Raw genomic sequence first — 15,202 nt, forward strand, 5'->3', positions numbered from 1 at the left:
TAAAACAACGACTTGTATTGAGGTCTGCAGCATAAACTCGAGATATCCCCTCTGCCACTCCTTTAGCCACTGCAAGTGCCACTGTATTCACACTTGAGGCAGAGGAGAGCTTGGTGCAGGCTTCAACCATCTGATCTATGGTTGGTTCGGGGTCCAGCGGGAGGGCTCGCAAAACTGCTTTGCACTCCGGATTAGCATTGGCCATTGCTGTTTTTACTAATAATTCTTTTTGCGCCTGAGGGCTCTCTATCTGCTTTTCAATGGCTACTTTAAACTTATCAATATACTTAATAAAAGAGTCAGTTGCCCCTTGCGTAATATTGGTGAAGCACTGCGTTGGCACTTTATCATCAGGGGTGGTAAAAAGAGATATCTTAGCAGCATTAGCTCTATCCTGTAAAGCTGCTTCAGGCAGGTCCCGGGCCTGATCTCGGGGCTGTTGGAAATCTCCTTCTCCTGCTAAGTACTCTAAAGTAAAATTAGGTCTGTTAGCATCTTTAGCATAAACATCTGCCAATTGCTTTAAATGTTTTTTCCACTGCCTCTCCCATAACATGTACTCTGCAGGGGAGAGAAGGCAGTTCATAACATTCTCGATGTCATGGGGGACCATGATGTGGGCAGAGAAGGAGGCTTCCAGCAAGTGTTTAAAAAAATGTGAACCCCTGCCCTGTTCCTCAGCAGCTTTACAAAGTTCCTGCAGTTCCCTATAGTGGTGGGATTTGTGCCCCTCCCCTGTCTCTCCTCATTATTACAGGAAAGGCAAGTATTTTCCATGACAGAGCTGAGTTCCCCGCTCGTGTGGCTTCCCTCTGCACATCAGCCCAGTGATCTTCATACTCAGAATCTGAATAAGAAGATTCACTACTCTCATTTCCTAGTGGAGGTGGGGGGCGCTTGGTGGCAGCGCGGGGCCGGCTCGGGTGCCTAGAGCTGGCCCTTTTGTGGCCGGGTGGGGAAGCTGAGATGGCCCTGCTCCGGCCGGAGCCGTGCCAACCTCCGGGGCACTGGGACCCTGGAGCGGGAGCGCTGCCAGGGGCGGGGCCCTGGCACGAAGGGTCGGGACTGGGGTCCGCGATGGGGAGGGGTTTCCCGATGGATGGGGGGGCCCGACGCGGTTACACCCAATGACGCAGTGGGGGGAGAGGGGGAGCAGGACGTGGCAGGAAGAGAAGGGGTGAAGGCGGGAAAGTGGCCATTTTGGGCATCGAGGGCGGGAAAACCGGGGTGGGAGTGAGACAGAATGGCGGGGCTGGCCACACTGCCGGCGCCATCTGTGCTAACGGTAGGAACTGGGGGGTACTCAACCGGGTGTGAGGGCATGGGAGAAAGGTTAGAGGAAAGACCCAGAGCGTCATGGCCATTGCCGCCCTGGTAATGGTAGAGAGACGGTAGGGGGGTGTCAGGGAGACGGCAGCAGCCCTGTGCCCTGGGGCAACGTCCACCCGCCAACTGGGTCTCAGATAGGGGAAGAGGGTTTTTTGGAGAGGTTGACAGGGTTGGGGGGTTTAACTGGGGACCCCAAACTCCCTCTTCTTTTTTTTCCTCTTTTTCCAATGAGAAAATAATATTTTGAAACACAGGAAAGAATTTTGCAACAGAAAAATCGCCTTTAGCTTGAACTGTATATAACTTTCTCCCCACATTATCCCAAAAGGTTCCTGATTTAGCAGAGTCCGAATTAATCTTAAAATGTTTAAAAACCCAATGAATAAATCTTTTTAAATCCCCTTTAGAAAACTTAAAATTTCCCGCTTTTAGGGTAGTTACAACTTGGATATAAAAGTCCCTCTCAGGTGGGGTCAGTCTCCATACAGAGGACTCATTCCCCATCCTTTTTCACTCCCCACCCAGCAGTAAAACAGCAAAGAAAAAGAAAAAGAAAAAAGCCCAAAAAAACTCTTCACGGGGTCGACTTACAATTTCTCTTCGGCAGATGCCGGCGGGTGAAAAAAAAAGCTGCTGGGTAGGTGGTCACCTGGCGGCCGGTCCTCAGGGGCTTTCCTTGCCCCGGATGGTCAGCGAGGGTCCTGGTCGCAGCCTCTTGGATGGCTTCTTGCTAAAATGCAAGCAAGCTTCCTCGAGGGGCGGCGGCTCAAACAGCGACTCGCCTCGCAGCTAAAACTGCAGGCAGACGCTTCTTTAGGGCTCCTTCGAAGGCCTCACGTTTGGGACGCCAGTTGCCGCGGCGATGGAAAGCCCGGAGCACCGCGACTTCTCTAGAGAAACGGCCCTGAGAAGGGCCAGGTCAAAGCGCGTGTGCGGCTTCGAGCAGTCGAGTGATTCCAGCTCAGGCTCAGCGGTAGTTGAGTGATTCCAGCTCAGCTCGGCAGCGGTGGGCAGGCAACACAGGGAGCAGGGACGAGAATGCTGGCCCAGCGTTCCACCAAGGCAAAACCTTTTATTCAGGCAGAGCTTCGGCGAAGGGTGTGAAACAGCGAATCCCCCAAACAGGGGAAAACCCGGGGTATTTATGGGGAAGGAGAGGGGTGGGGGGAAGCCCGAGATACATGTATCGGGGTGGGACAGCAGGGGAGAACACCAATGAAACACAACAGTTTAACATATCTAACTCAAAGACCCCCGGGAGCGACAGATTGTGTCTCTCTTACAGAGAAGTATCTCCTCTCCAGGGGAGAGCCAGGACCTCGGGCCCAGCGGGCTCCTCCGTACCCAGAGAAGAGGGCGAAACAGAGGGCAGGGTGAAGGGCGGAGTGAAGGGCAGAGTTAAGGGCGGAGTGAAGGGCGGAGTGAAGGGCGGAGTGAAGGGTGGAGTGAAGGGTGGAGTGAAGGGCGGAGTGAAGGGCGGAGTGAAGGGTGGAGTGAAGGGCGGAGTGAAGGGTGGAGTGAAGGGTGGAGTGAAGGGCGGAGTGAAGGGCGGAGTGAAGGGTGGAGTGAAGGGCGGAGTGAAGGGCGGAGTGAAGGGCGGAGTGAAGGGTGGAGTGAAGGGCAGAGTGAAAGGCGGGGAGAACCAGGAGGGAGGGAACAGCCCGCCCACAGGAGATGTAGGCGGGGCCGGAGCCCAACAAAAGGCACAAGAAAAAGGAAGTAGCTAGCCAGTCAAGTTCCGACTCCGATCGAGACACTAGTGAAGATGAGTGGTCGGAGACTGAGTCCTTAGAGGAGGAAACAACAAAGATAAACAAGAATCCCCCTCTCCACATTAAAAAAGAACTGAGAGGATACTGCTCTCGTAGACTGGGGACAGATAAAAGCTGCATGTGCCAGCTGGGTCCCTTCAGCTGCGCTAGCGTTCCCAGTTCAGGTGACAGAGGGGAGACAGAGAGTTCACTCACCAAGAAATCCTAAACTGCAAGACTCCAGCCTGCAACAGCTGATGGGCACAGACCCGGCAATGATTACCCTATGCCTATCAGTTTATAACTTCAGTGTTTCTAACAATTTTTGTGTGCAAGTTGTGATTGTTCCCAGGATCCTGTACCACCTGGATGAAGGGTTGAGCCTGCAAGTGGAGAGACTCACCCGATGTCATGGAGTTACTTTACCTTTAAGGAAGTTGGAGTTGCTGGGAAGTGCTTGGAGTCTTTTCTCCTGACCAATTATTGGTCATTGCTGAGAATTGACAGCGGTTTAAGCCATTGAAAAGTGGGATCAACTTGTGAACCCTACCTTAAAGTGTAAAAGCAGAGTTCTCTGGGTTCTCTTTGCTTCCTGGTTTGAAGGGTGGCGGAGCTCCCGGCTTCCCGTTCCCTGCCCAGGCCATGCGGCCGGGCGGGGATGGGGCCGGACCTGCCCCGTCTCCCGGCCGGGAGATGGGGGCAGGGGGGGCCTGCGGAAAGTTTTACTCAGGCCCGGGCCGGGCCGAGCCGATCTCTGGCTCGGCTGCAGATTTTGCTGTAACTACATTCACTAGAAACTGCCCAGTGAAGAAGGAGAGAGGCCCTGGACTTGCAGCGGGTTGGAGCAGCGACTACACACTCCAGAGCAGCTATAAAAGACTTTCCATCACAGATGGCTCCAGCTCCTGTTCGGCAGAGATCACCGAACCATCTACAAAAAGCCTGGGCAAGATTTTAACTCTTTCATTACCCAGATGAGACTTGCAGATTAATCTTTTTATCCAGAGAGAGAGAGAGAGAGAGAGAGTGATCAACATGAAAAGAGACTTTATAAACTACCAGTGACAGGAAAGAAAAGAAGCTTCAGGAAAGGTAGAGAATTAAGAAGATGCTTTAATTAAGCTGAAATATGTCCCTGTTAAAACTATGGAGATAGACAAAGAAGTCCTGAAAAGAACTCCTTTAATTCATGATACAGGATCTAGAGAGGAATAAAGTGTTCAAAGTGTAAATCTGAGTAAAAAGTAGAGTAACTATGGTATAGTGAAGTGTTGGGAGATTTGAAGCCTTGAGAGCCAATGAGAAACTTCTGTTTCTCTATAAAGACTGGTGAAAAGACTGTAGCAAGAATTGAGACTGTTTTAACCATCAAAGTTCCAAAGTTTTTGTCTCTGTTGTCATGTGAACAAGAGAATAGTGGGTAGATAGGGGATGAAAAAGTTTTTTCTGGAAGTTTTTTCTGGTGTTCTTATTATTGTAGTTTGTCAATAAACTTTCTTTTTTTTTTTCCTTTTAAGTTTTATGCCTGTTTTGCTCTTGTTCTTATCCATATCTCACAGCAAGAAATAAGTAATTTTCTTAGTTATTAGTTTAAAACCACGACACCTGACTTCAGAAAAGAGAACTGGTGACAGGTGTGACCATAGCGATGCTGCTTAGCCTGGCAGCAACTGGTGCTGCCACAGGTGTCTCTGCCATCGTGACCCAACAACAGAGACTGTCTCAGCTACAAATGACAATTGATGAAGACTTGCAGATAATTGAAAAACTCTGTGTTTAAAATAGGCTTGTGTCTTTTGTTAAGAGCCGACTAGAAACGGTCAACATCCTGTTTGTAGAAAGACAGCAGATGCTCTAAGAATACACTTGGTCACCGCATGTGCCCTATGTGTACTAATGAAAAACTGCGGAGTCTATTTTATAAGTTTTAAGCCTTTTAGTTAAGTATAGTGTACCTTATATTTTACTCAAGTTGATAATATCTACTTTTAAAACTTTTTATAATATAGATAAGTTAGAGAAAATGTTTAGAGATAAATATACGTAAAATAATGTTAGAACTTTTAAGACTAATACACCTTATATTCTAGCAAATTTACTTAGGCATAAAGAGGGGGGAAATGTAGAAGCTTGGGCCTGGCGGCTCGGAAGATATTGGGATGTAATGGAAAGATAGTCACCCCCCTCCTCCACAGTGTATGGTAATGACCCTCGCAATTAGCCAATAGCACCTAGCTGTGATGAAAGCAGATGGGAGTAACTGTGTGAACCTAGGTTATAAAGTGTCAAATTCTCCAGCAATAAACGTCATTTCTGCCATCCATCACATTGGTGCCTGTATGGGTTTGGACCGAGTGGCCTGAGCGTGGCCACCGTGCTGCTCTAGAACCAGGGTGTCTGCCTTGCTAGGCAACACCTAGAGTGGGCAGCGACATCATAGAAGAGCCATGTGACATCTCAGGACAGGTTGTGTGACATCACAGTGCTGACTGTGACATCATAGAGTGAACTATGACATCAAATGTTGCTGTGTGACATCACAGGAGACAATGTGACATCACGAGGTGGTTTTGTGACATCACAAAACAGGCTGGGACATCACAAAACAGGCTGGGACATCACAGAATGGTGGTGTGACATCCCAGAGCAGGTTGTGTGACATCAGCGAGTGGGCTGTGACATCTCAGGTGGCTGTGTGACATCACAGGGGGTACTGTGAGATCACTGGGGAGGTCACTCCACACCGACCCTTCTAACAGTTTGCCCCCAGAGAAGTACCAATGCTTCTCTTGCAGCAGCCTGTCTGCACAGAAACACTCCCAGGGCTCTCTGCATTTCCCTTCCCTCGCTCTTGGCTCACTCACACACCTCCCAACAACCCACTTGGTGCTTTCAGCTGCAAGGAGTTCAAAGCTTGTCTGGCCTTCAGCAGCTGCTCTAATTCTGCCTTCAGCCAACTCTGGCTTTGTGTTCATTGTAGAACTGCCTGTGTGTCTGAAACATTCCTTGCATGGTTCTGCCTTGGGGAAGGGGAAGCTCCCTGGTGGCACCTTGGGCTTGGCACACACTTGAGGAGGGTGTCTGTTTTCCATGGGGAAACTCAGCAGTTTTAGATTGCTAAAATCAAAGAAGGAAAACCCCTCTTTGCCTGAGTGCAGCCACTTGTGTGAGCAAAGCAGGTCCCAGGGGAGTGAGGAGAGACAGGATGGGGCTGGGGAATGTGGAGCAAGGTTGTCCACACTGGGTCAGACCTCAAGACACAGCTTCTCTGACCTGGCCAGACCTTCTTAGGAGAGACCCTGGATCAATATCCATCACTGAATGCTGCAATCACCTCTGCTCCAAAGAGAACAGGAATAAAAGACACCCTTTAATAGGAATAGGAAAACATATTTCCTAGAAGCTCATAGAACTATTTCTCCATAACTATTGTAGGAAACTTTCCTAAGAACTGCACCAGACCAGAGGGATATCAAGACACAGCCATAGTTTGTTAGGACTTGCTTCATCCTAATGAGCCCCATGGTGCATTTGGAGCTCAGCCCTTTAACTTAAGGGCCTGAGAGGAGATTGCACAAACCTTTCCAGGAGTCCAAATCAGAAAAAAACCCAAAGTTTCTTGAGGCATTAATGGGTGCCACTGAGGTCCATCCCCAACACAGGCTCCTCATGGATTCCTTGAAGGACAGAACTGGAGGCCAGGATTACACAAAAATCTCTCAGAGACTCAGTGTGGAAAGGAAAATCCAAAGTAGCTGAAAAAACCCTGAGTATCTCAAAGTCTTGATGAGCCCCACTGAGTGTCAATGCAAAGCTCCCAGGGGACTCCTTAAAGCAGATAATTGGGGCCATGATTGCACAAACTTCTCAGAGACCCAGTGTGGGAAGGAGAAAGGAAAGTGCCTTAAGAACCTGAAGTACCTTGAAGCATTAATGAGCCCCACTGAGTGTTGTTACTAAAAGAGCCTCTAAAGGGACTAATTACAGCAGATAATTGGAGATCATGATTGCACAAACCTCTCAGAGACTCCAAGGCAAAAGCCAAAGTCCTTTGAAAAAGCTGCAGTCCCTGGGAGCATGAAGGAGCCCCCAGGGCCATTCCTGAGCAAGGCTCCCCAGGGACTCCTTCCAGCAGATCCCTGAGGCCACTGGCATGTGGCCTAGGGGGGATGCTGAGGGCAGGCCAAGGGGGTGACAGTGGCCAGCCTTGCTGGGGCTGTGCCAGGAGGCCCCAGGGCCTCAGGACAAGGTGTCTCCTCACAGCCCTTGCTGGCACAGAGGCTGCTGTGGCCCAGGGCACCAACACTTGGCTTCTCTTTGTCCCCACCTGTCATCAGTGCCTCCTGTTCTCTGCCCTGCCTGGGGCCTGGGGACACTTTCTCAGTCACATCCCTCACTGGGACCCATTAAAGGTAAAAGTAACTTTGGATTTGGATTCTGACTTGGACTTCTTGAGCAGTTTCTTTCCCTCCCTCTCAGGGACTGATGTTCAGGGCCTCAGCACAAAGGCCCAAGAGGGTCATTAAAGTCCTGCTGCTGTGTCTGTGCTGCTGAGCTGGGCCAGGTTCCCAGCACAGAGGATGATCCTGAAAACTAGGAAAAGCTTCAAAAGCACATTTCTCTTGCTGAGCAGCTCTTCTCCCAGCCCAGCAGGGCTGGGGCACTGCCTGCAGCCACCCTGGGGCACAGCCCAGAGGCACAGAGAGCTTCAATCAGTCAGGGCTGGGAAGGTGCTGAGAAGTGCCTGGGGCACAATCCCTCCCAGCCCTTGACACAGGAAGCCTCTGGCTGCAGGACAATGCAGCTGCAGCTCCTGGAGCCATCTCCTAAAGCTGGAACATGCCAGTGCCTACAGACCCTGTGAGTACAACTCTGAGTATTTGTGGTGTAGGGGAGGTGAATGCCCATGAAGCTCTGACATGCTGAGGGCTTCTGATCAGTCATAGAATATTTCCAAGACAAGGATTTTGATAAAAATGAGGACATTTCCTAAGACTATGTATTCAGTTTCCTACCATTGGAGAAAAGCAGGGAGGAGGGGGACAAATAATAAAGGTATTATGAATTTTGACAAGTGCCTGAGACATGCAAACTGTTACTTTTAGTGATCAATAGGCTCATGGGAGATTCCTAATGTGCATTCAGCCACTCTGCCCATGGACAGCACCAGCATCACCTTTGCTGGACCCATCAGCCTTAATCTGAGCTGTCCTTTCTCCAAGCTGCAAACAGAACCTGTCCCCAGCCAGAGCCCTGCAAACAGGCAGGGTTCTGTCAGGCCAAGGAGAGTGCACAGAGATTTGGGATCTGTGGGTGCTGGCAGGGAGAGATCAGACACAGGGAAACACCTGCAGGAGGAAAATCTCCAGGAAGCAGAGAGAAGATCAGGGAATGAGAGTAAACAAAAGCCCAGAAATCCTGTGGCAGAGAGAGTTTAGAGATGTCCATAGGAGCCCCTGCAGTGCAGCCCCTCCCTCTGAACAAGCCCCCTCCCTCCTGTCCCCCCAGCCCAGCCTCTGCCCTCAGGGCTGGGCTCCCAGGTGTGAAGCCCCTCCTGTGCAGGCAGAGCTGCAGCCCCTCCATGTCCTTCCTAAATTGGGGGCTCAGAACAGGACACAGCACTCGAGATGAAGCTCAACCAGTGCCAAGCACAGGGGAAGAATCACTGGCCTGGTCCTGCTGGCCACACTGTTCCTGATCCAGGCCAGGAGCCATTGGCCTCCTTGGCCACCTGGGCTCACTGATGGCTCATGCCCAGCCTGCTGTCCATCAGTGCCCCAGGTCCCTTTCTCCCTGCCTGCTGTCCAGCCTCTCTGTCCCCAGCCTGGAGCACTGCAGGGCTTGTTGTGGCCAAAGTGCAGGACCCGGCACTTGAACTTGTTAAACCTCACCTTGTTGGGTTTGGCCCCTGGATCCAGCCTGTCCAGGTCCCTGTGCAGAGCTCTCCTACCCTGCAGCACATCAACACTCCCAGCCAACTCGGTGTCACCACAGTTCCATGGGGCCCTAGAGTGTCACAATAGTCTCCAGGATTCCATGAGGCCTCCCAGAGTCACAAAATCCCTTTGGTTCCATGGGGCCCTGCAGTATCCCAGTGGTCCCATCATGACATGAGTCACAATGCTCTGTCCTGCTCTGTCACAATGCTCTGCATGGTTCCACAAGGCCCTGCAGTATCACAGGGGCCTCTTGGTTCCATGAGGCCTCAGAGTGCTGTTGGGAAGGTAGAATTAGAAAGGAATTATAAATATGACTCTTTAGCCCAAAAGGCTAAGGAAGAAATACAAATTAAAGCATGGTTTGAATAATTCAAAGAAACCCGTCTGGTGTGCCGGAACAATTTCTTTCCCCCAATAAAACTAAGCTAAGACCCCTCTTCCCAGCCTTTTAAAGAAAGATCTGAAGGACCCTGAGATAACTAAAAATATGCAAAAGCAGCGATTTCTATAGGTCACACACAAATGTTACTGTATTAGTATACTTAGAAAGACTGGTTAGTAAAAGAATGGACTATTCAAATGTATAGGTTATAGAAGTAATAGTAAAGGAGAGCTCGCTCTCTTGTTTCTCTGGCCTCACTCTTTCTATGCTCTTGCCTCGCTCTTTCTGCCCTTCTTTAAGTTTTTTCCCCAGCTCTCTCACTTCTGTTCTGTTCCTCTCTTTCTTAGCTATCTTAAGTCTTGAACTCATGTATTCATATTTTACCCACTTTTGTATTGTTCCCTCTGAGCCTGCTTTGAGCTTTGTCTGCTAGCTCCTAGTAGGCTCTCTCTTTCTCCCCACACCCTGAAATAAACTACTAACATCTAACTCGACTATAGAAGTCTCTGCCGTGTCTCGGATCGTCCACACCCCAAAAGGGTCTCTTACAGAGTGCCACAAGGAATCCCTTGGTGGTGCAGTGCCACAGTGGAGACCAGGTTACACAAGGTCCTGCAGTGTCACCCTTGGTTCCATGGGGCACTACAATATCACAGGTGTTCCCTTAGTTCCCTTAGAGTCCCTGCAATGGAACAATGGCCCCTTGATCCCACTGGGGCCCAGGGTCTCACCAGGGTCTCCTTGGTTTCACAGTGGCCCCTTGGTTCCACAAGGCCCAGCAGTGTCACAGTGGCCTCTGTGGTTCCACGAGGACCCCGACTGTCACCATGGACTCCTTGTTTCCATGTAGCCCCACGGTGTCCCAATGGCTCCTTGGCTCTGTGGTGCCATGTGGGACACAGTGTCACTGTGGTCCTCTGAGTTCCACCAGGCCCCGCAGTGTCACAGTGGCCCCTTGCTTCCCCAGGGCCCTGCAGGGTCACAATCATCAGAGAATCAACCAGGCTGGAAAAGGCCTTGGAGAGCATCAAGTCCAACCTGTGCCCACCTTGTCACCCAAACCATGGCAATCAGTGCAACATCCAGTCTTTCCTTAAACACTTCCAGGGACGGTCACTCACCCAGCTCCCTGGACAGCTCATTCCAATGCCCAATCATCCTTTCTGTGAAGAATATTTCCTAATGTCCAGCCTAAACATCCCCTGGTGCAGCTTCAGGCTGTGTCCACTTGTGCTGGGACTGTTCCCTGGGTAAAGAGCCTGACCTCCACCTGGCTGCACCCTCCTGTCAGGTTGTTGTAGAGAGTGATGAGGTCTCCCCTGAGCCTCTTCTTCTCCAGGATAAACAACCCCAGCTCCCTCAGCCGCTCCTCACAAGATGTGTATTCCAGCAGCCTTGTTGCCCTTCTCTGGACATGCTCCAGCCCTTCCATGTCTTTCCAAAATTGGGGGCCCAGAACTGGACACAGCACTCGAGGTGAAGCTCAACCAGTGCCAAGCATAGGGGAAGAATCCCTGGCCTGCTCCTGATGACCACACTGTTCCTGATCCAGGCCAGGTGCCATTGGCCTCCTTGGCCACCTGGGCACACTGATGGTTCATGCCCAGCCTGCTGTCCATCAGTGCCCCAGGTCCCTTTCTCCCTGCCTGCTGTCCAGCCTCTCTGTCCCCAGCCTGGAGCACTGCAGGGCTTGTTGTGGCCAAAGTGCAGGACCCGGCACTTGAACTTGTTAATCCTCACCTTGTTGGGTTTGGCCCCTGGATCCAGCCTGTCCAGGTCCCTGTGCAGAGCCCTCCTACCCTGCAGCACATCAACACTCCCAGACAACTCGGTGTCACAACGGTTCCATGGGGCCCTAGCGTGTCACGATGGTCTCCAGGATTCCATCAGGCCTCCCATCCATCCATCTTTGGATTATACTGGGAGTGACTGGACTCATACTGGGAGTATCTGAGAGTGACTGGCAACATACCTTGCACATCATCCCCCATACTGGGGGTGACTGGGATCAACTGGGAACACGCTGGGGGCAAATGGCATCATACTGGGACTGACTGGGTTGATCTTGCCAGAGGCAACTGGGACCATCCTGGGAGTGCTGGCATGTGACAAGAATCATCCTGGAGCTTACTGGGCTCATATTGGTGTTGAAAGGGAGCAACTGGGATCTCTGAATACCACAGGTTCCTTTCCCACTCTCTGAAGAAGGAGCTTCGCAGTATCCATGTGTGAGGTGACCTTCACCTGAACCAGACGCTGTTAGGAGAAAAAGCTGCCTGTGCTGGAAACTCCCACACAACAAGTCAATGCCAAGAGAGAGCATTTTCCTTTCACAACTTCCCTCCTGGAGCCACAGTCCTTTTGGATCACACAGAAGGCAAGTTAACAACACAAAATACTTGGCTGTGTCCAGGTTTTGGCTGGACCAGCAAACGGAGGGAGTGCCAGGGTCCACTGCCACAGACTCTCCTCTTGGAGAACAGAACCCCCCCAGGCTCCATTCCAAATGCTGTGCACACCCTGCTGGCTTAGAAACAAACCCTTTTTTAAGAAACTTTTGGCAGGAGCTCTCCCAAACATATGGCATTTAATGGCAATTTCCTTTCAAAATCACATCCATTCCAAAGGAAGAACAGAAAGCCCACAGCAATCCCAAAGGCACATATGGTACACCTGGGGAAATGCTCGACTTAGGGGCCAAGTAGGTTAAAAAACACCCATAAGAAGCCCCAGTGTCCAGAGTGCAAACTGCAGCAACCACTTACTGGATCATTTTGGCTGTGCTGCACACGTCTGCAGACTGTCTGTCCCCCTGCCAGGACAGAAGGACACCCGTCAGGGGCTGGGCTGGCTGCTGAGAATGCCTCGGGCAGGAGGATCCTCAGGCAATGAGCAGGCACCCAGAGCCGCTCTGACACTGAGGCCTCTGTGCCCCACAGCAACGGGAACACCACAAGGACACGGCAACGTTCCTGTGACATCACAGCAGCAGCTCACCCAAAAACCTCCTGGAAGGTTCTCCTGGGTCACCAAGGAGCACAAAGGATCCTCAGAGGGCACAACCTATTGCCCTCCAAAGGATCCAAGAGGAACTCAGAAAATGCAGCAAACGAGGACACCTCCCCAGCCCAGCCTGGACACTCAGAAGGAACAAAGATGTGACCAAAGAAGAGGAAACACAACTTCTGTTCACTGATGCTTCTGATTAAAACCAGCAAGGCTTGTTCCCTCTGGGATCTTTATTCTAGTTCTAAAAACAAACAAGGTTCTCTGCTGTAAATGTACAGAAAGCAGGAACTTGGGGAAAAGAAGGCTGCGAGTGCCAAAGCCTTGTGTGACTTCTTGGACATCCTGTGGCTGAGGGTGTCCAAGGCAATGGACTCACAAGCGGGGTCCCTGCCCTCCCGACTGACAGCTGCCATCTCTCCTTCAGCCCCACACATGGCTCAAACAACCTCCTGTCAAGTGCCTCCATCCACACATTCCATCACCAGCCAGAGATGCTCATCAACCAGGTCACCCAGCATCCCTGAGGCCACAGCAGGGAGTGCTCCTGGCATCTGGTAGAGCACTGTGGCTTTCCTGGGATCCTTCTGGTGTCTGTGCCTGAGAGGAGTGGGGTGGATGGAATCAGGATGGGTCACAGATCAGCAGCCCCACTGCAAGCAGTGCTTTCTCCTGCTGTGTGGGGACTGTGGGGTGACTGATATTGGGCCTCCTCTGGCTTTGGCTCCTGCAGAGCACACAGTGGGTCAGACACTGGGCTGAGGGAAGGGGTGCCATGGAAACCCAGCACAGGCATTTCTCTTTGGAGAGGGGGTTCTGCAGGGAGAAAGCAGAAGAGACTTTTCTGTCTGCTGAGATTCCCTCTCCTCCTTCAGCAGCCATACCACAATCCATCAGTACCAGAGTTGATAGGATCACTTCCCTACCAGGGAGCACAAGGCACTCAAAACTGAACCCTGCCAGAGGCCAGGCCTGCCTGCCCATTTGGAGGGTGTGGGGGAATGGAATTTCAGCTGGAGTTGACCCACAATGATAATTTGCCACTTGTGGGTTTCTCACAGCCTTAGAAGGAGTTTGAGATCTCTGTCCTCAACACTTGTTCACCCTTCAAGTGCACACACGTGCCTGGGGGCAATTCAGGTTTCCTGGAGTGGTGGCTGCTTCCCTTTGAAACGGGAGCTGTTGCCTTTTCTGGTGTGCTTAACTCCTTTCTAACTATTAGAAGGTGGGAGAGTAAAGGAAATGACCCTGGTGGAAGGGGACCAGAACCTTGGAAAAAGATGAAACGTCTTTTGTCTGAATTACAAATTAAAACTTTTTCATTTAGTCCTTTAGTACTAATCTATTACTACGAACAAAATCATGTTTCTGAGCTGATTGTTGGGATTCAGGGCTTCATTTCTTGTTCTTGATGTTATTATTATTTATTAGTATTACTTTTCATTGTTAAGACTTTTAAATCTTAGACATTAATAACAATGGCTGGATGTCACACTGAAATGTATGTGAAACACACATTGAAAAACAATGACTGAAAGTCTCTTGCTTTTCCCACTGGGATTTAACTGTACACTCAACTCCAAGTTGCCAGTGGATTCTAAAGACAGAAAATCCTGTTAATGGTGGGTCTGGTGTGGTTTGGAGCTGGGGAAGGGTCTCATCCCCTCCCAGAGCTGCCCCAAGCCCGCTCTGCTGCCACGTCTGCACTCACAGCCCCTCACGGCTGCCCTGCCCTGGGGACATGGTGGCACCCCCTCCTGTCAGGGCTGAGGCTCCTCACAGCCCCTCACAGCCCCTCACGGCTCCATGGAACTTCTCATGGCCCTGTAGAACCTCTCATAGCCCCTCACAGCCCTTCATTTCCCCTCACAGCCCCTCACGGCCCCTCACAGCCCCAGGCGCGGGGCTCCTCCCAAAGGAGAAGGGGTCGGGCCCTGCTTGTTCTCCTTTTATTTCGGTCCCTTCACAGCGCCGAGTAAAGAAAGGCTGAATGGAGCCTTTCGCCAGCGTTTCCCTCGGGCTTCATTGCGGGCTGAAGCTCTGTGCTGGCGCTGGCCCGAGCACCAACATCCCTGCAGCCCCCAAGGCCTTTGCTGTCCCCCCGTGTCCATTCCCTGTCCCCGAGTCCCGCCCGGCTCTGGCAGCAGCAGCAGCCGCAGCGCAGCGGGCGCAGGCCCGGCCCGGCCGGGGCTCCCGGCCACGAGCAGCAGCAGCAGCGCCGGCCCTTCCCACCTGCTCCTGCCTCGGCTCCCCAGGGCTTTTGCCGGGGCAATTCTGGACTACAGCAACAATCCCCCACAAACAGCCCTCAGGCTTCCTCAGGGCCCGCCTCTGCTGCCCTGAGCCAGCCCTCAGAGGAAGAAAGGATCGGGTTCCAGCGCTGTTTTCAGCTCTGTTTTACTCACCCTGAGGTGACAGCAGGAGGCTGTTGGTGCCTTTGCCTTGGCAATTGTAGATCTCGTCTGCTTTTGTCCCACTTCTGCTTGCCACCTGAATTTTATCTGCAAAACTACAATTGCCTCTTTCAATCAGTGCTACCCACTGTGCTTTAGTGATCAGTAACTCAGGATTTTTTGTCCCAGACATCATGAGTAGCAGATTTTGAAATGCCCTCAAGTCCCTGAGCACTAAGTCGAGGGGAATGAAAGCCACACAGCTGACATTTGCAGTGCTCAAACACAGCCCTGTTGCTGCTGCTGCTGAAATAGAATCAAGTGACAGAGGCCATCACAGAAATTGCCTCTGCAGTGGCAAATAAAATGAAAAAATCCACCAGGAGAAAGAAAAAACAGAAC

At 51.3% G+C, this 15,202-nt stretch overlaps 1 long non-coding RNA gene across 1 annotated transcript; it reads right to left on the bottom strand.

Moving 5' to 3' along the window:
* Positions 1 to 4,571: 4,571 nt before the first annotated feature.
* On the bottom strand, positions 4,572 to 12,337 carry LOC147647338 (uncharacterized). Its single transcript, XR_015281621.1, has 3 exons — positions 12,167 to 12,337; positions 11,374 to 11,657; positions 4,572 to 9,293 (listed from the first exon to the last, which is right to left on the bottom strand). It is a non-coding gene; the product is annotated as an uncharacterized LOC147647338 (long non-coding RNA).
* Positions 12,338 to 15,202: the final 2,865 nt, after the last annotated feature.

Source organism: Cyanistes caeruleus, unplaced genomic scaffold (genome assembly GCF_971803275.1).
Source record: "Cyanistes caeruleus unplaced genomic scaffold, bCyaCae1.hap1.1 HAP1_SCAFFOLD_11, whole genome shotgun sequence".
Lineage (NCBI taxonomy): Eukaryota > Metazoa > Chordata > Aves > Passeriformes > Paridae > Cyanistes > Cyanistes caeruleus.